This window comes from Hemitrygon akajei, chromosome 7, assembly GCF_048418815.1.
Source record: "Hemitrygon akajei chromosome 7, sHemAka1.3, whole genome shotgun sequence".
Taxonomy (NCBI): domain Eukaryota; kingdom Metazoa; phylum Chordata; class Chondrichthyes; order Myliobatiformes; family Dasyatidae; genus Hemitrygon; species Hemitrygon akajei.
In genome coordinates this window covers 50,231,663-50,256,591 of record NC_133130.1, presented here as the reverse complement: position 1 = coordinate 50,256,591, position 24,929 = coordinate 50,231,663, and the positions used below count along the sequence as shown (strand labels likewise).

General features: G+C 39.7%; 1 long non-coding RNA gene across 1 annotated transcript in view; it reads right to left on the bottom strand.

Moving 5' to 3' along the window:
• LOC140729992 (uncharacterized) overlaps positions 1–24,929 on the bottom strand; it is a 179,199-nt gene that overhangs the window by 147,399 nt on the left and 6,871 nt on the right. The window contains exon 3 of the long non-coding RNA XR_012099463.1: positions 6,953–7,084. This is a non-coding gene — a long non-coding RNA (uncharacterized lncRNA). The remainder of the gene's footprint in view (positions 1–6,952; positions 7,085–24,929) is intronic.

Sequence of the window (24,929 nt, the reverse complement as noted above, 5' to 3'; positions counted from 1 at the left end):
TCAGATGAGACCTCAATATTGTTTTCTTTAGTGGACCCCATTAAGCAAAGATGCAGGTTATTTACTGCAATGTATGTGAAAGCACTTCCCAAACTAATTCAAGTTACTTGCTCCTTACTAATTGCAGCTATGAACAGTCACTTTAAATGGCACATAGAAGATTCAAATTAAAAAATAGCAACAAAATTAAGGGAGGAAAATTGAGTGGGAGCAGTGACCGTGAGGCACAACAGATGGGAAGTGTTAGATTTTGTAACTCCAAAACATAAAAACTAATTGAAAGGAAATAGAGGGTGCTGGGAGATAACACATATACATTCATTTTTACTTTAAGCAAGGCACACCTGTATGACATAGAAGCATGATGACATATGCCATTCATAACCCGTAATGAATTATTTAAATGATCAAAAATGCTTAATCAAACAATATATTTAGAATATTACTGAAATATTAAATATACAACAGAACTTTAAAATTCAACTTCTGAAGCCATTTATTGATGCATTTTCGAGCAAGAGAAAACCTGGAGATGCTGGAAATCCAAGCAACACACACAAAATACTGAGGGAACTCAGCAGGCTAGGCAGCATCTGGAAGAAAGCACAGTCGACATTTCGGGCTGGTGTATTGATGCATTTTCTTGATTCTATGAGCTCTGCAATCTCACTTTCTTTCCTTTTGGATACTGAAACTGTTACAGGCAAGTTTCGCATCAGAATATGCTACGAATACTTTAACCAGGTTATAGTGTTGAAAAACGCTGCTGCAATCAGGCAGTCTGAATAATGTGTGTCAGCTGGGACCTGTTTTACTCGGAAACCTGCCCAAAGTAATATGGTGACAAGCAGAAAGAAAGATACATGTCACTGTTGATTTGTGGAAGAAAAGACGACTGAATTCTCTATACTCATCTCTTGTAGTTCAGCAGAGTATCTTAAAGGTTTTGATTATTATGGAACTATTGCTTTTTTTAAAAAGGCTTTCTGATCACTTATTGAACATTATTGTTTTATTTAATCAGGTGCTAATTATTTGCTTAGTGCTATAACACATTTAGTTACACATCTTTTTATAAACTGACATTTTACCCAAAATTTCAGAGACATTCCTGAAAAGGAGATAATTTAGATTATAAAGGAGATGATAAAGCGAGAATTTTTAATTCCCCAAAACTGACAGATTTTGTATTCCTTACGTTCTGGCATACATAGAGGAATGTTTTGTTTTGGTATGATCCTGCATTCTCTGGTGTTAAAAGAATCAACCCTTTTCCAAATAAGCCTGCACCTTCCCACTTGTGGTTTAAATGGAGTAGATGTCCAACTGGTCTCAGGAAACAGATCTTTCATTTAAATATTTTGCATAAAAATAATGAATTAGAAAGGCAACATTTCACCTTCTTAGAATTATATGGTTCTTTTGTAAAACTACACCATTTTTTTTCATTTCAGACTCAAGAATTTACTTTGTGCAGGTGTAGATTTACCAGATTGATCCCTGAGATGACGTTGGTGTTGCATGAGGATCAAGCTGCCTCTACAGCAGTGGTTCCCATCCTTTTTCATGCCATGGACCAATACCATTAAGCATGGGTTCTGTAGACAGCAGGTTGGGAACCCCTGCTTTACTATGTTTAGAAAGATGAAACGTTATCTCAGTGTAGCATTAAAGATACCTAGAGAGATGCAAGGGGCAGAACTATGCAGCCTTCTGGCGAGAGAGCCTTAAATCAGGTGAGATTATATAATTTAAAAACAGAGTACTTTGAAGTTTCTTTTTGCAGAGGGTAGCAAATCTTTGGAATGCTCTATCCCAGAGAGTTGTAATGGCAGACTCATTTAAAGTAAGTTAAGCAGAGGTAGATCATTTTAAGGAGCATGAATTATGACCTATGTAATATGCCTCGGGATAGAACAGTCTTGATCAAATTGAATGGTAGAGCATAATTTAGGAGCCTTGTCCTGCTCTTATTTTCTTTTTCTTGCATCCGTGTGATATTTCTCCAAATTCAACATACTGTTGATACTATAAATCTGACACCTTTCAGCATGTAAAAGATCACTGACTTGCAACTTAACTTTCACTACAAGTGTTGCCTGACCTAATGATTATTTTTTATTTTGTCCTTGTCCCATTTTATTTTGTTTCTATATTTATAGACACAGTTGATAAAGAATCATTGGGTGATTTGGGGAATAGTGGCTTCTTTCTCTGTTTAACTAGTTAATTCTGCTTAAAAAAATGGCTGATCAAATCTCTTGTTTATGCGCTCATGATGAACTATGTCAGGAACACACAATGACCCAATGTAACCAATGTTACATGTCTTGGTCAGATATTTGTCTAGCACCGTATTCACTGGAGTATTTAGAGCTCATTTTATTTTAATTACTGCAAAAAGTTCACTAAAACCAACATCATACTTTAGCATCCTTCTTTATTTAGAGGCACAGGAGGACACTAGGGCTGCATGGTGAGCATGTTTTCAAAAAAAGATTAAGTAGTTGCTGGATGGGTAGAAATAGTCCCTACTGTGTTCTCTCAAGTAGCAAAGAAAATGAATTCCCCAGCATGGAACATTTAGGACACATTACACGTTAAAGGAAATAAAAGCTGCACAAAGGGAAATATTTACCCTTGCATTCTATTAATTAACTTAACACTTTCTTAACCAGATTTAAGCTTTGTAGGTTCTAGCTATCCACAGATAAAGTTTTAAATTTATATGATACCCTATACTCACTTAATTTTGACATGTCGAGACATCTCTCTCTGTCTGCCACAACAGGGAAGATTTCCCAATAGCCCCTCTGCTTCTACTTTAATTCTACTTCCCATTCCTATTCTGACATATCAGTCCGTGGTCTTCTCTACTGCCGTGATGAGGCCACTCTCAGGTTGGACAAGCAACACTCACATCCCATCTGGGTAACTTCCAGCCTAATGACAGGAATATCGACTTCTCTAACTTCTGGTAAATTCTTCCCCCCACCCCCCCCCCCCCCCGCCTCTTCTGCTTTCCTCTTTTTAAATTCCCCATTTTGTTTCCCCTCCTACATCTTCCCTTCTTCTCACCTGCCCATTATCCCCCTCCTGTGCTTTCTCCATGTCCTAATCTTTCATATTATATTCCATTTTCTTCAGCCCTTTCCCTTCTCCACCTACCACCTTCCAGTTTATCACTTCATCCCCTGTGCCCTCACAGATAAGATAGCTTCTCCCTCATCTGAGGTCCCCTGCCAGCTTGTACTCCCACCCTCCCCCCAACCTTCTTATTCTGGCTTTCCCCCCTTCCTATCCAGACCTGGTGGAGGATCTCAGGCCAAAACATCAACTGTTTGTTCCCCTCCATAGATGATACCTGACCTGAGTTCCTTCAGCATCTTGTGTGTTTCTTTGGATTCCCTCAGGGTAATGTGAACAAATCTTATGGTTGTAGGGATGGATTACTGAATCATCTTTAAATCCATCAGCAAATAATCTAATATAAAACAAACTCCAAAGACATCTATTCCTCTATAATGTCAACATTTCTTCATTCTCATTGGCAGCCATGCCTTCGGCTAACAAAGCACTATGATTTGAAAGTTTAACAGAAAGACTTGGAAATATTCAGAAGGTCAAACAGCATCCATGGAGACGGATGCTTCATAATTCATTCTCACTTTCAATATCACTTCTTTTCGTTAGCCCTCATTCTTCATAAAACATAACTATTCAATCAGGCTTACGGTCATCTGTCCTTCGATCCCTTTGTGGCTCAGTCAAATATTACTTAATGATACACATAAATTTGTCAATCAATATGGGGCACATCTGAGACACGAGTTAATTATGGTGTAGCATTAAAGGCAATTTCATAAAAGAAGGTTCACGAAAATAATTCTAGAATTGAACAGCTTATCATGTAAAAAGCTTTTGATAGCTCTGGGCCTGTATACACCAGAATTCAGAAAAATGAAGGGTGACCTGATTGCAACCTATCAAATGGTGAACGGCCTTGATGGACTGGATGTGGAGAGGATGTTTCCTATGGTGGGAGAGTGTAAGGCCAGAGGACACAGCTCAGAATACAGGGCGCCTTTTAGAATGGAGATGGAGAGGTATTTCCTTAGCCAGAGAGTGGTGAATCAGTGGAATTCTTTGTCACAGGCAGTTAAGGCAGAGTTTGATACGTTCTTGATTAGGATTCGGGAGAGGGGGAGGGGAGGAAGGTGATTGGGGCTGAGAGGAAAAATGGATCAGCCATGATGAAATGGCAGAGCAGACTCAATGGGCCAAATGGCCTCATTCTGCTCCTATATCTTATGGTCTTGGATTAACTTATGCTGTGCTCTGAAATATATGGCTATTAAATCACATTTAATAAAGATGGCTCTTTTGTAGCAATTTCTTTATGGCAAATAATATTACTTTGTTACACAGGGTAAAGCAAGTATAGTATTATATTCTAGGACATTTATTGGATGGAAGAAATTCTCCTTTGCAGGATTGAAGTAGGTATTTAGTGAAAAATCAAAAACGCAGGGTCCTGAGCACTTGCTCAAGACTGCCTTGATGCTGGGTGTGACACAGGATCGACATTCAGGGGTTTTCAAGTGAACACCTTCCTTCCTTGATGTTTCATCAGTTAGCCCATTACGTCTCCAGAGGGCTCAACGCTGACTTCTGTACCCCAGAGTCACTCCTCCTCCACCCCCCCCCCCCCCGTTGTGTCCTCCCATTCTCTAAATGCTATTTTGGTACCTTGGAGCCCAGGAGAGGTCGTTTCACTTGACCCAAAGCCAGTGATGTATCTTTCCACCACCTCTCATGTGGCTCTGATGATCTTCTGTCGACTCTGACCATGGATCCCTAGCTCCTTCAGCAGCTCGATGATGAATGTGGCTACAACCCACTTCCGCAGAACAAACTTTGGTTCTCCAGCTCCATTGCTGAGCTTCAGCTGCTAGATCTGCATAGCGTAGCCTCTTGCACTCATATGGTTCAGCCACTGAATCCTCCTGTGGGACTGTGAGACGATCTGCAATGAATTGGACCAGAGAACCAAGTCTGGCCTAAGGTTGGTGGTAGCAATTTCCAGTGGAATGGTGAGTGGTTTATTGACATCCATCAGCATTTTCCAATCACGGGCCATGTTCATTTGTCCTGTTTCTGGCTTAAAAGAAGATTACCGGTAGTTAGACTTTTCTCTGCCTCCCAGATTAATGCGGCTGCTGTTAGAGTGTTAGTCATTCGAGGTTGCTCTCCTCTTGGCCTCGATTGCCGCTGCCAGACTCTTCAAAACTTGGTTGTGACACCACGTGAATCTGCTTTGTGTTTCATACATAAAAGAGTTCTGTTCATCAGTTGTCTTTTGATAATTTTAGCAAAAAAAAACAGAGAAATACTTAACTGCAAGTTCAGTCTCAGTTTTCCCTTCACTTAGTCCTCACTCTGAAGTAACTAAATCCAGATTCTGGGGGATGCCCACTCTATGCCCAGGCATTTTTTTATTGGCAAAGTTATGCAGTGCAATTATGCTTGGTTAATGCTGAAGCCCATGAATTTGCACATTCTCCAGGGTCCCTTCTAAATGACCAAGGGAGGGAAAGTACAACCACACACAATAGATGATCCCATCTGCTGCTACTGTTCTATGATGTCAGACTAGATAAATTTGCAAACATTCAGAGGAAGTGTGTCAGGTATAATATCCAGGCTGCTATTGCTGAAATCCCCTAGGGCATCTTGGAATGACCTAACTGCATATTTGCTGACATGAGCTTTGTAGACAGTGACAGTGATAAGCAGATCAATGACCATGGTAACAAATGTTCACAAGTGGTACAACAAAAAACTCCTCGTTAAGCTTTTCATAAGAATGGCATTTCCTGTAAACTCTTTGTGGTAATGATGGGGGAGGGGTTACCTTGTCTCACATCTCCATCGTCTTATATTCCATGCCCATAAAGAATGGCAAGGATAATCCGTATACATCCCTGAGAATATCAGTGAGTGTAGGAAAACAGAATTGATCAAGGCTTTCCAACCTACACAGGCACTTGGTAATAAGAGAAAAACAGTAAACTCTTTTGTATTTCCTGCAGTCTTCACTCAAATATCTTTTTAATCTTACAATATAGAGTAGCTTTCTTATTGGCATGTACGGTGCTGTCCTTAACCAACATCATCTTGAACTAAGAATATAGATCATTATTAGAAAGAAAACTTTTTTTTGCTTTATGCTTAGGCTTAGCATTAAGGTCGCCTCAGCGCCAATTCAACACAACACCACCATACGAGCTTAGTTCACTAATCAGAGAACGAACCTTGCTTTTCTTGGCCTGCATGGCTCACTACCGCTAACAGCAACTGTGTGAAAGCATTGCTAACTATACCATGAGAGTGCTAAACTTAATTGAATTCATAAAAATTAGCTGAATGATGAGCCATTTAGAAATAACACAAACACATCCAGAGGCACTACATTCAATATCTCGTGCTGGACAACATCACGTACAGATGCTATAATAGGTTTATTCATCTTTTAAATCTCATTCAGTGGACACATTCCAAAAGCAGGAACAGCAACCATATGGAATCCTCATCAATATTATTTTCATCATAGCAGTAAAGCCTTGAAAATCTAAATTAACTGTATTTGATTCATTATACTTTCATTACTTAGTGGACAGCAGGTCAATAATATGCATTTTGTAAAATCTAGCAAACAATTCTAAATATCATTTTACTTGCAGGGTCAAATTAGTTTGAGAACTCATTGGCATTAATAGAGACCATCTAGACAATGAGATCCCACATGCAACAAAGTCATTTTACGTTTCCACAAGTAGAGAAAAATTAATTGAACTTGACTGACGAACGAAAACATCCAAAAAGACACGTTTAGCCTCGGCTGAATGGTTCACCAGAACTACCGAGAAGGAAAGATCTGGAGTAGGATTACCTCATGAACTTGGGATGATGCTTTGATTTCAGGTTTGCAGCTGGCTGGAAACTATCTGCAGGTTAAATCCAAGATCCATCATCACACAGATTGATGAAAGATCCAAAAGAAGTTCCACAGGCTTGAAACATTCTGTGGTAAAGCAAGAATAATACATTTTCTTAATGTGAGGGGCATATTTGACAGTTTTAAATGGCAATCTTATAAAGTTTTACAAATTAAATATTCATAGATAAATTAATAATTGATTGTCTTGCCAGCTGATGTCAGTTTTATTATTTCACTCTGCTTCGACAGTTTAAGAAGTAACTTTCACTGAAGATTGACTAAAGTAAATAGAAACATAATACTGTAGCAGAGGAGGGTATTTAGCCCCTTGTGTCTGCTTTCCATTTAATGAAGAGCATAACTAGACTGCAGCTCAACATTACTTTCCAATGTTTATACAATGTCCCCTACCAAAGGATTGCACTAATCTCAAGCTCAAGAGGCCAAATTAACCTGCCAGTTCAGCTTTTGAAGGTGTGGGTTCCAGAGGCCTGCAAACCTTTGGTAGAAAGGTATTCCTGGGTTTGCTCCCAGATGGCCTGGGTCTAATTATGCATCCTTGTTCTTAGTTACTCCAAACGTGAAAATGGTGGTACTCTACTCAGTCACAGCTTTATAGATTTTATATATTCATTCAAATCAAATGGCAATTGCTTATATTTAAGGGAAATGGGATTATATTTTTTGCAATCTTTCCTCACAATTTAGTGCAGAATGCCTTAATAAGAATTTGAAGCTTAATTTGAAATCGTATCGAAAGCAGGTTAAAGCAGATTTATTGGAGAGTGTAGGTTAAGAACACTGACAGACCATGTATTAAGTATTACATTGTATAATCTGTACAATATTCTCTACTGTAAAACAATTAGTCTAAGAGAAGACACAAGAGGCAACAGATGCTGGAATCTGGAGCTAAAAGCAACCTGCTAGAGGAATTCAAAGTTTAGGAAGCATTACTAGAGGGAAGTGGACAGTTGATGTATTAGGTGGTCCGCAATAAGTCTCAAACAGCATTATTTAACAGAGTAAGAATTATATTTGAACACTTCAATTGGTAGCCTGGACAAAAAAATTCTTTCCTATTATTTATGTATAAATGAGTGCGGTAATGAATGATGAAGCTGCAGCAGGACAGGTGATTGTAAAGGGTTCAGTTGATCCTGGATAAATGTTTGAGATTTTACCAATCTCTCTCATGTTGTTCTATAACACTTTAATATACCAGCTTTCCAAATGTGGATGATATAATACATGGATTACGTTGAGCGAACTTCCATCACCATTGATCACACACACTTCCATTGCAAGATGCAACATCGGTGAGCTCACAGCTGACAGTAGTGGCTGCAAACTTCAGAGTGCCCAGGACTCTGGCATATTTGTTGCATCAGGATGTCAGGCAAAGTCAAAATTGACCCATTCTGTACACATTTCTGCTCATCTCAGACCAGAACAGAAATATCCACGCTATAATATCTAAACAAATACAGTTGTGAACTCTTGATGTAAAGAACAAAATACTTCAGGTTCAACATTTTTAATATAAGGTTTATTCTTGCTTGTCATTGAATAAATAAAGCTGATTTTTGTTTCGGAAATAATGAATTCATTAGCTTTAACATCCTTCCTTTCCATGATTTCAAAATCCTCTAGCCCGTGTTATAAATAGAGCTAACCTGACAGGGAAGATGATGTAAAAGTACATAGTCTTGCTTGCACAGAAGAAATTGACATTGAGCATTACAGCACAGTAGAGGCCCTTTGGCCCTCGATGTTGTGCTGACCTTTTAACCCGACCCTTCCCTCACATATGCCCCTCCACTTTTCTTTCATGCATCTAAGCAAAGCTTCATTTAGCATAGGGCTGAGTTCCCATTATCAGAGCACCCTGATACCCTGAGTGTTGCTTTGACCCCAGCATCTGCAGTGTATTTTGTGTATCAGAGCACCCTGATACCCTGAGTGTTGCTTTGACCCCAGCATCTGCAGTGTATTTTGTGTATCAGAGCACCCTGACAGCCCATGACAACAGTTTCCTTTCTCCTCAATGCTGGGATGATCTTTTAAAAGTTTTTAAAATAATTTTGGTATTCAGAGACATTTAAAAGCTACTGAAAGTGAGCTACATAATCTTAACAAATTATTTTTAAATACATTAAATCTCAATAAAAAATTAAAGTAAAGCATATTTATCACTTTCTGCAAGTCAAGTATTCCCAATGAAATGAATAGGATGTCTAGCTTAGGATCAGTCCAGCATGACTGGCTTAGGATCAGAAAGGCAAATTCCCCACACTAATGCAGGGTAATCCCAGCAAGATTGGGCTCCGCTATATCTGACTCCATGTGGTGCCCAGTGACAGAGTGGCATCTGTCTCTCAGATTTACAGCAGCTCTGCTCAAATATGGATCTTACTTTTGTGGGAAACTGCCAGCCATGGCGACTTACATTGTTTCCATATTTTAACCTGGTGGAGTTGGATCCAACAAGAAATTTTATTTCCAACTTTTAAAGAGCATATTACTCACACCTTTACTCTCCAAGTGGATGACGGATTTCTTAGAAAAAGTAGCCAAGCATGAATCACCAATCATCCCTTTGATGATTAATTATAGGCAGATGTCCTCACAAAGTAGCAGTCTCTGAACGCTAGCAATTAGCATTTACTTTCAATTTATTCAAATTGTGCCAAATGTAGTCAGAGCTGATGCTCCATCTTTTTTCCTTGCTGATGAAAATGTCAAGAATTGCTATTAATAATAGAGGAAAGCATTTATTCTGATAAAGGGTCTCAATTTGATGGCAGAATACTGTATTTGCTGACAAGGCTGAAACAGCTATTTTACCAAATGTATGCCAAATTTTATGTAAGCTTAACTGAGCAAAAGTTACTGACTGAATGGTGAAAGCTACTTTAAAAATTATTTGTGATCAGTTGCTTATATAACTAATATGGCCAAACTACTTTGAAATAGAGTCTCCTCAAAAATCTAGTTCTTAAAAACCATAAAGGGCATCTCCAAACAACTACTTTTTAATACCTAATTATCATGTAATACTTTCTATTGTTATGAATGTACCACAGCTCTGAGGGGCCGAAGGGTGCGGGGGTAGCCCCCTCCTTTGTGAGAATTGCAAGATCACTATTGAGTCAATTCAGGAGACACAGGAAATGAGAGAGAGACATGCAGAATCCACAAAAGGGTTGGAATGTGTCCTGGCCTCCGAAAGGCGGACCCATTGATACCAGCTATTGTCTCTTGGAGATGGACTTGTGTATTGCATCCTGGACGATGCAATCAAAGCCCCAGGCAATGAACCAAGGAGGAGGTTGGTGGAGGGATTGCATCATCCCCAACCTGATTGACACCTGAGACCCTGTGAGTCAGGATAAAAAGAGGGTCTGTGGGAACAGCCCCTCAGTCGCACCAGAAGACACACTAGAAATCCTGTGACAGCGTTTAATAGCGACAGCCGGTGGGGGGCTCGTGTGCGTCCTTCCCTTGCCTGGGATTGGCGGCCTCAACACGAAAGAATGGCTTTAGCTAAAGGAGAGGCCACAAGTGAACGGCCACCCCCAATGAGACTCCGACGGATCGAACTCATAAAGGTTGGAAAACCCGCAGGATAACTGTTCCCATTCTATTCCTATTTCTCCCTCTCTCTCCAACAAAGTGCAACACAGCGACAACCAAAAGACGGCAGCTTGTGGAACTGCAGTGAACTGTATATTTCCATCGGACAATTCATTATCCCCTAGACAACGATAGAGCTTATTTCTTATTTATTATTATACCCGCACCTTTAGATTTAGTATTGACAACGTATATTATCTGTATGTTTGCATTGATATTATTTTTGTGAATCTTTACTAATAAATACTGTTAAAATTAGTACCCTCAGACTTCAACGGACCTCTCTATCTTTGCTGGTAAGTGACCCAGTTACGGGGTACGTAACACTATCAAGATTAAATGGGGTGTCAGGGTGGAGATACGTCGCTACTAAAGGTGGTATAAGATGCTCTTTCCCTGGCTAGCCTGCAAGTCATTCTTGGGCAAGGTGAAGCACCTGCTTAGCCCCTCCCCACCTCCAATCAATGTCACGTGAAGCCATAGGAGCAGGTGGTGCATGGTCGTATGAGCAGATGGTGCAGATCACAAGTCCTGGTTATGTGACCACTGATGCCAGGCAGACAATCTCTGAGGATGTTGATAATGGGTGGAGTCACTTGTCTTGCAAAGACACTGCCCTGAAGACGACAATGGCAAAGCACTTCAGTAGAAAAATTTGCCAAGAACAATCATGGTTATGGAAAGACATGACACATAATGAACAAATGATTAAGACTGCTTTGTATTAAAAGATACATATTCTAATTATTCTAAATACATAAATTGTCATTCTTTTACAATTGTTGAATAAATGGACTATGAAAGAACCTCTCACCATATGTTAGTTTTCTTATAACATTTTCTGTTCATCATGCTTTTTCATCAACTCATGAAGTGTCTTGTCTGTGGTTTAGCAATGAGGGAGTGGAGTTTTATTTTTAAAAGACATTCTTTCTATGTGGCAAATTGAAGGAAAATGGTATCATTCTGCTAGATTTCATAAATGTAATTGCAGTATTTGAAATTAGCTATTTCATTCATCTTGGGGTAATCTTTTTCACAAACTAGTTTCACGTCTATCAGTGGTACTACAATTCAAAACTATATTAATATGAAGCTCTTCCAAAATATTTTGAATATGATTTAATGTAAAATAATTGTTAAAGGTTTAGAAATTTGTTTGCATTGTGCAAAGTTTTAGAGTGCTACATGAAGGAATTTAAATACAAATGAAAAAGCCAATGATAAGCTCTTAGACGTTTGAATTTGTTTTGAGTAATCTGTGCATATAACACCCATAATGTACACTCAGAGGCCATTTTATTAGCTATACCCGTACACCTGCTCAATAATGTGTTATATGCACAGAGAATCATAAAAATTTAAACTTCCATGAGCTTATCACTAGAACTTTTATTTAAAGTCCTTCACTCAACACTAAAACTTTGCACAAAGCAAGCAAATTTCTAGTTCTTTGACAATGAAATAAGTTGACATTGGTGAACCATGATGATGTTCTGTGGGCTGCTCACAAAACTTCGAAATATACCTCTCTTGAGCTTCTCTCACTGCAATCTGCAGCATGTAATTTTCCCTATAAGAGATGCAATTTTGAACTGACCTAGTGAACAAATAAACTCTTCCCGGGCTTCCAGTCAGGTACAGGTATCGATTATAATCAATGTTCCGATGACAGACTCTGCCATCTTCTTCAGGGATGCCAGAGTTTGTTATTGAAATGCCAGTTATAATCAATGCCTGTATCCAGCTGGAAGCCCAAGAAGATTTTATTTGTCATATACAACAGGAAAGCTCTAGACCTTTTTTAACCTAATGAACGACAGATTTTATGATCTCCTGAAGGATTCAGTGGATTTAACTCTCATGCAAGCAGGTATGTCACCTTAAGTAGATGAAGGCTCATTGCCATGGCCAGAAGCAAGGCAGGGGAGTGGACTCCAGGCCAAGCTGATTGGACTCCAGGCTAGGCTGAAACACAAAGGAAAGAGACCCCCTCTACCCAGCATCTTGTCAGCAAATGTGTCGTTGCTGGAGAACAATATTAAGGATCTGGGAGCGAGATTACTCTATTGAAGGAAAATAATGTTCTGTGTTTTACTGAGACATGGTTACTCCCAGCATGCCAGATATATCAATCAAACCTGAAGACTTCTCGATACCCAGGATAGACCGAAATGCTGAATCAGAAAAGGCAAATTTTGTTTGTGTTGGAGTATGTGTTCCATGATAAACTCTCAGTGGTGCTCCGATGTGACAGTTCTGTCATATTCATGTTCCCTCAACCTGGAACACCATTCAATTTACCAAAAGGAGTTCTCCTCCTTGATCCTGAACACAGTTTACACACCACCATTAGCCAGCTGTAATCAGGCACTTGAGAAACTGCATGCTGCTGTCACCAAACAAGAAACAGCCCACCCTGACACATTTGAATCATAGTCAGGAACTTCAACAAGGCTTGTTTGAAGAAACCTCTGTCCAATTACAATCAGCATATAACTTGTAACACCAGAGGGCCCAACACGCTAGACCACTGTTATACTTTAAATTCCTCGGTGTTTTCATATCAGAGGAGCTGCCCTAGGCCTAGCACTTCAGTTCAATTCCAAAGAAAGCACATCAGTATCTCTACTTCTTTCGGATTGTGCAAAGAGTCAGCATGATATCTAAAACACTGACAAACTTCTATAGGTGTATGGTGGGAAGCATATTGTCTGGTTGAATCACAATTTAGAATGGAAGCACCGATGCCCTTGAATAGAAAATCCTAAAAGGAGTAATGGATATGGCCCAGTCCATCACAGGTAAGGCCTATCCCACCAGTGAACACATCTACACAGAGCATTGTCGTGTGAAAGTAGCATCCATTATCAAGGTCCCTTACCATCCAAGTCATGCTCTCTTCTCGCTGCTGCCATCAGGAAGGTGGTACAGGAACCCCAGGCCTTACACTACCAGGTTCAGGAACAGTTATTATCCCTCAACCTTTAGGCTCTTGAATCAAAGGGGATAACTTCACTTGCTCCATCATTGAAATAATCCCACAAACAATGGACTCTATTTCAAGGATTCTTCTTCTCATGTTCTTGACATCTATTGCTTATTATTTATTTTTTATTACTATTGTTTTACTTTTTCTTTTGTTTTTGTACAGTTTGCTGTCTTTTGCATGTTTGATGTTGGTTTGCCGGTCGGGTGTAGACTTTCATTGATTCTATTGTGTTTCTTGGATATACCATGTATGCCAGTGAGAAAACAAATCTTGGGATTGTATATTGTAACATATACTGCATGTACTTTGATAATAAATTTACTTTCAACTATCTAATCAGCCAATCATGTGGCAGCAACTCAATGATTAAAAGCATGCAGACATGGTCGGTTGATAATCAAAGCAAACATCAGAATGGGGAAGAAATGTGATCTAAGTGACTTTGACAATAGAATGATTGTTGGTGCTAGACTGAGTGGTTTGAGTGTCTGAGGAACTACTGATCTAGGAATAATGGTGCATAGTTCCCTGAAGGTAGAATCTCATGTGGATAGGGTGGTGAAGAAAGCTTTTGGTATGCTGGCCTTTATAAATCAGAGCATTGAGTATAGGAGTTGGGATGTAATGTTAAAATTGTACAAGGCATTGGTGAGGCCAAATTTGAAGTATTGTGTACAGTTCTGGTCACCAAATTATAGGAAAGATGTCAACAAAATAGAGAGAGTACAGAGGAGATTTACTAGAATGTTACCTGGGCTTCAGCACCTAAGTTACAGGGAAAGGTTGAACAAGTTAGGTCTTTATTCTTTGGAGCGTAGAAGGTTGAGGGGGGGACTTGATAGAGGTATTTAAAATTATGAGGGGGTTAGATAGAGTTGATGTGGATAGGCTTTTTCCATTGAGAGTAGGGAAAATTCAAACAAGGGGACATGAGTTGAGAGTTAAGAGGCAAAAGTTTAGGGGTAACATGAGGGGGAACTTCTTTACTCAGAGAGTGGTAGATGTGTGGAACAAGCTTCCAGTAGAAGTGGTAGAGGCAGGTTCAATTTTGTCATTTTTTAAAAATGGATAGGTATATGGACAGGAAAGAAATGGAGGGATATGGGCTGAGTGCAGGTCGGTGGGACTAGGTGAGAGTAAGCGTTCGGCACAGACTAGAAGGGCCAAGATGGCCTGTTTCTGTGCTGTAATTGTTATATGGTTATATGATCTGGTATTTTCCCGCACAACGTTCTCTAGAGTTTGCAGAGAATTGTGCAAGAAAAAAAAACATACAGTGAGCAGCAGAGAGATCAGAGGAGAATGGCTAGATTGATTCAAGCTTAGGAAGGCAACAGTAACTTAAATAAGCATGCATTACAGCTCTGGTGTGCAGAAGAGCATCTCTGAAAGCATAACACTTCAAAGTGGCCACTGAGTGTATGTGCTCCTAGCCTTCACTAAAATTATATGCTGAGTGATATATGGTTGATCATTAATTTTATTTTGGTTTCAACTCATATTTTCTTTAATTGTTAATTATTTTAATTTAAATCAGCCAGTAAAGAGCCAGCTCTGGAAAAAAATACTAGGATTACAGTCCATTCACTGGGGAGATGAGATGTCGGGCATGGGTATTGAGGTGCCCCACAATGGGCTATGGATCCACATGGGACAATTCAATAGATCAGAGTGGGAAGTGCTTCACAATAAAGAAATCATGGCATCTATCCAGGTACCTTATACACACAGGGAAATCAAGTCTTGTAGAGATCAGCTTGTTTTGAAGTATACAGGTAGGCACGCACAGTATTATGAGAATACTCTCTAAAAATAGCATTAATTCTCACAAAACAGTCCAAGATTTACGATGGAAATAACAACACCTGTGAAAAGTAGCATTTGACACATTCAAGAGAGGAGCTGTGGAACAACAGTGTGCATCGTGCTATTATCAGTTTATCAGCCCTATATCCAATGTCACTCTGCCTCCCTCCAAATAAATAAAATTAATAGAACCTGTGGGACTTCGGTTCAGTTCAAAAACTCAGTTAAATCACATTAAAAGACGAATTAGCATATTTAAAGTTTTGAATGCAGGAGCTCAACCCAAAATACTTTCTTGCCTGCTTTACCTCCACAGATGATGTTTAACCTACCTGATTCTTCCAGAGTTTATTTTAGGCTCCCGTCTTTTGTTTCTCTTTAAATTTCCATTTTCTCTTTGACTGGGAATTATTTTTACAGCCTAACAGAATAAGGATAAGCATGGATGTTGATTGGAACTTTACATTTTTTTTTATTTTTTTTTTTTACACACAGTTTGGCTGTTTTTTGTGGAATTAGATCTAATACCTGCTGCAAACCCATTAATTCACAGGGTTTAAAATTGTCCCCATTGTTTACACTGGTTTGTCTGTCCATTCCTGGAGCAAAAATGTGGGATTTTCAGCAGAAAAGCAAAGACAAAACTTAAAGAATTATAATTTTCCCCATTCAAAATTGGAAATGGGAATAGATTAAGGCAACATGAGGTAAATTCTGATGTTAAAATAAATGCTACCGTAGAAGAGCTAAAATCAGCACAGGAAGCAGATTGTTTCCTGTCAGTGCCAGGCAGGTAATATTGGGTCAGTGCTAATACCTTTGTTGACTTTTACATAACGTAAATGCTAAAAACTGACTGCATGATTGTCAAATTTGCAAATGCATCTAGGACTTTGCAGAAGATTTGAATCAATTATGCAAATAGACATATGGCAAATGAAAATTATTACATAGAAATGCAAAGCATTGAATATTGAGCAAAACAATATGCAACATGAATTGACTGAGTTGAATTAACTCATTGTTCCCAGTCTAGACAGTGGTGAGATAACTATATAAACCTAATAAGATACTTGAATATAGAACAAGAAATGTGGATACAGGTCTACAGTAATAATGTAGAAGCTCTGTAATGTGTCCAATTGTCATTGAAAAAAAATGGATGTGCAATTGATTCAGTACTCTCATCCCCTCAAAACCAGGCAGAGACTGAGGATCACAGCTTTAGTTCCTGTGTATAAAATTGGTTAAGGATCTGTCAAGGACCCAACACAATAATTCAATCACAAAGGAGGCACACACGCGATTCAACTTGGGTAAGAGCATGAGAGGATTTGCTATGTCACTGATGGATGTACATTGAATTGAATTGATTTTTTTTACTTCCATCCTTCACATACATGAGGAGTAAAAATCTTTACATCTCCATCTAAATATGCAATGTGCAATTTATAGTAATTTGTAATAAATAGTATGTACAACAGGACAGTCAATATAACATAGAAATACAACTGTATCAGTGTGCGTTCTTCACTCTGATGGCCTGGTGGAAGAAGCTGTCCCGGAGCCTGTTGGTTCTGCCTTTTATGCTGCGGTGCTGTTTCCTGGATGGTAGCAGCTGGGACAGTTTGTGGTTGGGGTGACTCAGGTCCGCAATGATCCTTCATGCCCTTTTTACACACCTGCCTTTGTAAATGTCCCGAATAGTGTGTAATTCACATCTAGAGATGTGCTGGGCTGTACAGTTCCCATACCAGGCAGTGATGCAGCACAGGAGAGTATTTGGACTGATTGCATCACAACCTGGTTAGACAATAGAAGCATGAAAACCAACAGAAATTACCTATGGTTACCCATAGCCCACTATTTTTCTAAGCTCCATGTAACTATCCAGGGATCTCTTAAAAGACCCTATCGTATCCACCTCCACTGCCATCGCTGGCAGCCCATTCCATGCACTCACCACTTTCTGAGTAAAAAACTTACCCCTGACATCTCTTCTATACCTACTCCCCAGCACCTTAAACCTGTGTCCTCTTGTGGCAGCCGTTTCAGCCCTGGGAAAAAGCCTCTGACTATCCACACGATCAATGCCTCTCATCATCTTATGCACCTCTATCAGGTCACCTCTCATTCTCCTTCACTCCAAGGAGAAAAGGCCGAGTTCACTCAACCTTTTCTCATAAGGCATGCTCCCCAATCCAGGCAACATCCTCTGCACAATTTCTATGGCTTCCACATCCTTCCTTCAGTGAGGCAACCAGAACGGAGCGCAGTACTCCAAGTGGGGTCTGACCAGGGTCCTATATAGCTGCAACATTACGTCTTAGCTCCTAAGTTAAATTCCATGATTGATGAAGGCCAATACACCATATGCTTCTTAACCACAGAGTCAACCTGCGCAGCTGCTTCGAGCATCCTATGGATTCGGACCCCAAGATCCCTCTGATGCTCCACCCTGCAAAGAGTCTTACCATTAATACTATATTCTGCCATCATATTTGACCTACCAAAATGAACCACATCACACTTATCTGGGTTGAACTCCATCTGCCACTTCTCAGCCCAGTTTTGCATCCTATCGATGTCTGACCTCTGACAGCCCTCCACACTATCCACAACACCTCCAACCTTTGTGTCATCAGCAAGCTTACTAATCCATCCCTCCACTTCCTCATCCAGGTCATTTATAAAAATCACAAAGAGTAAGGGTCCCAGAACAGATCCCTGAGGCACTCCACTGGTGACCGACCTCCATGCAGAATATGACCCATCTACAACTACACTTTGCCTTCTGTGAGCAAGCCATTTCTGGATCCACAAAGCAATGTCCCCTTGGATCCCATGCCTTCTTACTTTCTCAGTAAGCCTTGCATGGGGTACCTTATCAAATGCCTTGCTGAAATCCATATACACTATATCTACAGCTCTTCCTTCATCAATGTGTTTAGTCACATCCTCAAAAAATTCAATCATGCTCGTAAGGCACGAACTGCCCTTTACAAAGCCATGCTGACTACTCCTAATCATATTATGCTTCTCCAAATGTTCATAAATCCTGCCTCTCAGGATCTTCTCCATCGACTTACCAACCACTGAAATAAGACTCACTGGTCTACAATTTCCTGGGCTATTTCTACTCCCTTTCTTGAATAAGGGAGCAACATCCGCAAACCTCCATTCTTCCGGAACCTCTCCTGTCCCCATTGATCATCCAAAGATCATCACTAGAGGCTCAGCAATCTCCTCCCTCACCTCCCACTGTAGCCTAGGGTACATCTCGTCTCGGTGACTTATCCAACTTGATGCTTTCCAAAAGCTCCAGCACATCCTCTTTCTTAATATCTATATGCTCAAGCCTTTCAGTCCTCTGTACATCATCCCTACAATTGCCAAGATCCTTTTCTGTAGTGAATGCTGAAGCAATGTGCTCGTTAATACTTTGTTTGCTGTGATATGGATGCACAGGGTCAAGAGAGGCTGCAGAGGATTGTTAGCACAGCCAGTTCCATCACAGGCACAGCACTCCCCACAGCTGAGGATTTCATCAAGAGGTGGTACCTCAAGGAGCAGGCATCCATCATTAAGGACCACCATCATCCAGGACATACCCTCTTTTCATTAATATCATCAGGAAGAAGGTACAGGAGCCTGAAGACCTTCACTCAATGATTCAGGAACAGCTTCTTCTCCTCCGTCATCAGATTTCTGAATAGTACATGAACCCATGAACACTACTTCACTTTTCCTTCTTTCTACACTATTTATTTTTGCAGCTTATAGTAATTCATGTGCTTGCACTGCACTGCTGCCACAAAACAACAAATTTCACATCTTATAAGACAGTGATAATAAAACTGATTCTGATTCTGCTCAACTGCCTGAACTAATTTCCATTTCTCATTTCTCCTGCAGAGTAAATAGGTTCTAGGCAAGGTGTCAATAACAAACCATTTGTGACCTCTTTGTAATTACTTCAGGTGCACAATACACAACATGGTAGAATAACACAACAACTACTCTTTCAGAGTAAGTTTTCAGAATTCTGGAATAAGTATTGCTTAACCAAGAGAGAGGTCTTGAGAAGATCTCACAATGAGAGAAGTCCCCAGAAGGTCTCCCAATTAATTTCAAAAGTCCTTCTCTAATGCCAAGCAGTAAGAGAACAATAAAGTTGATGTACTAAAAAGTATTCCTAATGACATATTTACTCCCAGTGAGCAGGTTTCTTGCAAGAGCAAGCATTGGGTTAACCACAATCCACTGAAATACAATGGTACATCATTAAGAACTCTAACAAGCAATTAATTTGCAATATCAGCCCTATTGTAATCTTCCGGGCAGCTGTTCCTAGCACGCTTAATTTCTTAACCAAAACGGCCTCTTGTAGATTAAACCAACATTTTAGTTTAAGACCCCAACTTGTGCAGCAGCCAGGTTCTTCAGCTACCAAAATATTTGAAGTAAGTTGTGCCAATTCATTTGTCACTATCAAGGAAAACATTTGGAATGTTCATGTTTACTATACAAAATGCAAAAAAAAATCACTATTTCCATCCCCGACCTAATACATTGTGCTATACTGATGATGATGATGGCAGCATAAAACAAAAAAAAAGATTTGAAGATATTATATCCTTTGCACTTGCTTCACCCTTCCATCTGCTTAAATATACACAATTTAATGAGGCTGTGTTGAGGTATTCTCCTGTTGATGTGAAGTTCTTCTTTCAAGATGAGGTAACTGGCATTAGCTGTCAAATGTTTGTATCAACTTAAAACAATTTTTCACCAGGGTTGCAGCCATTATCAAACATGGTACTGAACAACAGAGAATCAAGTCTTCACAGAGTGTGCTAAGGATACTCTTAGAGTTCTGTGAAATTCATTACTTACTGAGAAAATTAATAATAGGTTTAGCAACTCAAACTAATTTGTCATTTGAAATCTCTGCACTTCTGCCACAACAAATTGTGAATGGTAGCACATAAATGAATGTCCATACCATACACATTCCCAGCCACTATGACAACAGCTCTGCAAGTGACTGCAAGAAACTGCAGGTCAACAGATTACGGAAATCCGCCCACCCAGACTCTGCTTGCACTTCTCATTACCTCAGTAGAACAGTCAACATAATCAAAGGTCACATCTGTCCTGAACATCCTCTCTTCTCCCCACTCCCACTGGGCAGAGATAGAAAAGTTTGAAAGCACATTCCACCAGACTCAAGGACAGCTTCTACCCTGCTGCCCTATGACTATTAAGTAGTTCCCTCATTCAATAAATTAGACGTTTGACCTCACAATCTACCTCATTATGATCTTGCACCTTATTGTTTATCTGCACTGTATTTTCTCTGTAGATGTTACACTAAATTCTGCATTGTTATTGTTTTAGCTTGTTCTTTATAAGAATCTGATTTGTATGAGCAGTATGCAAGAGAAGTGTCTCCATTATTTCTTGGTACATGTAATAAACTGATTCCAAGTTCTTCCAAATGGTGAAACTCTAGACACAAGCTCTGAAACAAGGCTGAGGAATACCCAACTATATATGATCGGGTGTTAAATGTCTGCTCCTGGTTAGCAATTACCTGAGCATCCACCAGTAATCAAAAGAAAATGTAATTCATATTGCACATGAATGAAAAAAATGTGAAGACACAAGGGAGTGCAGATGCAAATAACATAATGCTGGATGAACTCAGTGGGTCAGAAAGCATCTATGGTGCAAAGTGGACAGTTAATGTTTCGGAAACAAGAGAAAGTCTGCAGATGGTACACAAATGCTGGAGGAACTCAGCAGACCAGGCACCACCTATGGAAAAGAGTAGTCAACCATTTTGGGCTGAGACCCTTCATCAGGACTGGACTGATATTTCGGGTTTTGATCTGAAATGTCTACTGTCCATTTCCCTCCATAGATGTTGCCTGACCCACTCCTCCAACATTTGCTTGTTCAACAAGAAAAAGAATGAAAGTAACAAAGACTGAACTGGTGAACTTGCTGGTTTCAACAACAAAGAGAAAAAAAACTCTTTCCAAATGATCTATTTCAGTCACTTACCAAGTGAGTACTTTAAATGAAATTTAAGGCAAGCAAAATTATTGTTAACAATGCCAACATTCAACTGATATAATTTGCTCATATAATAGGGTCATACCAGAAATATAGAGCTCTCACTCTTTTTACAGTCTTGGTCCTAAAGTGAGGAGGGAACATAAGAATATAATTACATAAGAAGCAGGAGCCAAGGTAATTTGCCTTCTTGTGTCTGCTCTGCCATTTAAGTAGGTGTCGGGGGTAAGTTTTTCGCAGAGGGTGGTGAGTGCATGGAATGGGCTGCAGGCAACAATGGTGGAGGTGGATACAATAGGGTCTTTTAAGAGACTCCTGGACAGATACATGGAGCTCAGAAAAATAGAGGGTTGTGGGCAACCCTGGGTAATATCTCAGGGAGGGACATGTTCGGCACACCTTTGTGGACTGAAGGTCACCTGCTGATTTCCTCCAACATTTTATATGTGTTGCTCCAAAGATATTTAAATCATCCTTAGCGCAGGTGAGATACTGGAGGATTGGAGGATAGCTAATGTTGTTCCACTGTTTAAGAAAGGGTCTAAGAATAAACCAGGAAATTATATGCTGGTGAGCCTGACATTTGCAGTGGGAAAGTTATTGTAAGGGTATTCTAAGAGACCAGATATAAGAGTATTTGGATAGTCAGGGATTGATTAGGAATTGTCAGAATGGCTTTATGTGTGGTAGGTCATGTCTAACCAGTCCTATAGCATTTTTCAAGGAAGTTACCAGGAAAATTAATGAATGCAAGGCAGTGGATATTGTCTACATGGACTTCAGCAAGGCATTTGATAAGGTTCCACTTGGACAGTTGGTCAAGAAGGTTTAGTTGCTTGGCATTCAAGATGCGGTAGTAATTTGGATTATGCATCAGCTTTGCAGGAGAAACAAGAGAGCGGTAGTCGATGGTTGCCTCTCTGACTGGAGGTCTGTGACTAATGGAGTATTGCAGGGATTGGTGCTAGATCTGTTGTTGTTTCTCATCTATGTCAACAATCTGGATGTTAATGTGGTTAAGTGGAAGAGCAAATTTGCAGATGACACCAAAATTCTAGATCTAATGGAAAGCAAAGAAGACTATCAAAGCTTGCAGTGAGATGTAGACAAGCTGAAAAATGGCAGGTGGGATTTAATGCAGACAAATGTGAGGTGTTGCACTTTAGGAGGACTAACCAGGATAGGTCTTCCACAGTGAACAGCTGGGCACTGAGGAGTGCTGTAGAACAAAGGGATCTGGGAATAGAGCTCCATAATTCCTTGAAAGTGATGTCACAGGTAGATAGGGTCATAAAGAAATATTTTGGCACATAGATCAAAGTATTGAGTTTGGAGTTGAAATGTCTTGTAGAAGATGTTAAAGGTGTTGGTGAGGTCTAATCTGGAGTTATTGTATGCCATTTTGGTTACCCACCTCCAGGAAAGATGAAAATAAGGTTGAAAAATTAGAGAGAAAATTTACAAAGATGTTGCCAGGACTGGAGGACCTGAATTATAAGGAAAGATTGAATACTTTAGAACTTTATTCCCTCGAACATAAAAGATTAAGAAGAGATTCCAGAATCAGAATCACGTTTATTATCACCGGCATTTGACGTGAAATTTGTTAACTTAGCAGCAGCAGTTCAATGCAATACATAATCTAGCAGAGAGAAAATAATAAATAAACAAGTAAATCAATCAAATATATTGAATAGATTTTTTTAAAACGTGCAAAAATGGAAATACTGTATATTTTTTTAAAAAGTGAGGTAGTGTCAAAAGATTCAATGCCCATTTAGGAATCAGATGACAGAGGGGAAGAAGCTGTTTCTGAATCGCTGAGTGTGTGCCTTCAGGCTTCTGGACCTCCTACCTGGTGGTAACAGTGAGAAAAGGGCATGTCCTGGGTTCTAGAGGTCTTTAATAATGGATGCTGCCTTTCTGAAACATCGCTCCCTAAAGATGTCCTGGGTACTTTGTAGGCTAGTACCCAAGATGGAGCTGACTAGATTTACAAGATTCTGCAGCTTCTTTCAGTCCTGTGCAGTAGCCCCTCCATACCAGACAGTGATGCAGCCTGTCAGAATGCTCTCCACAGTACAACTATAGAAGTTTTTGAGTGTATTTGTTGACATGCCAAATCTCTTCAAACTCCTAATAAAGTATAGCTGCTGTTGCCTTCTTCATACATGTTACGTCATGTAACACCATGGTCCTGAAAAACGTTGTCTCATTTTTACTATGCACTGTACCAGCAGTTATGGTCGAAATGACAATAAAAGTTGACTTGACTTGACTTGATAACTATATTTTAATCAGTTCCTTGGACCTGGGCTTCACTGACATTGTCAGCATTCATCCCCCATCCCCAGTTTTGAAAAGGTAATGACGGGTCACCTTCTACAATACTACAGTGCTTCAGGTGTAGGTACACTTCAGTGCTGTTAGGTAATGATTTAAAAACCAGCACTAAAGAAACAGTACTAATTTTCCAAGTCAGCATAGTATGTGACCTGGAGGAGAACTACATGCCTAAAGCCTCTGTCTGTTTTGGTGACGGAAAGCAAAAATCTGGAAGGGTCTTTTGAAGTATCACAAGTGAGTAAATGTGATGCAGTCATTGTTGACTGGTAAACAGGGGCCTGAGCATTTAGGGTGCAGAATGGGATGCCAATCAGATCACCATTTGCATTATAAGAGAGTCCAGCCATGTTGTCCTGGCATTCATAACATTACCATCATGCAAACCTTCACAGCAACCCTTTGGGAGTTGACTAGACCAGAAGCCTCAATACGGTAATTAGAGGAGAAGGACAAAGACTGGGTATTCTGTGTCAAGTGTCATGTTATGATTCCCCAAAGCCTTCTGCTATTTATGAGGTACAAGGCAGAAGTTAATGGAACGGTTTCTAATTTCCTGGATGAATGTAACTCCAATTTCCTTCAAGAAGCTCAACACTGTGCATGACCAAGCAAGTGGCATGGTCATCCCAACACAACTCTTAGCATTTCTTCATTCCACCGCTAGCATGTTTTGGCTGCAATGTGTACCATCTGTAGTTTGCCCACATTAATTCACCACCAACTTTTCACCATGATCTCACAAATCGTGACCTCTTTCAGATCTGTAAAAACAATCACACCCAGTCCCTCCCTAGATGAAACAATATCCTAACTTTAGTATCACTATATCAAAATCTTGAAAAGCTAAAGTAATAGGGATTGTGGAGATGCACAAAGATAGCTCACCTTAACCTCTCAGGGGTAACTGGAGATAAACTCTGCAAGGGAAGATGCTGTGGTTGGCATGGACCAGAGGGCCTGCTTCCATATTATGTTACTGTATGGCTCTAATACACATGGATCGTATCAATTGTGGCCACTAAAGTGAATAATTCTAAGATAGAGATCCATCACAATATCAGACACATG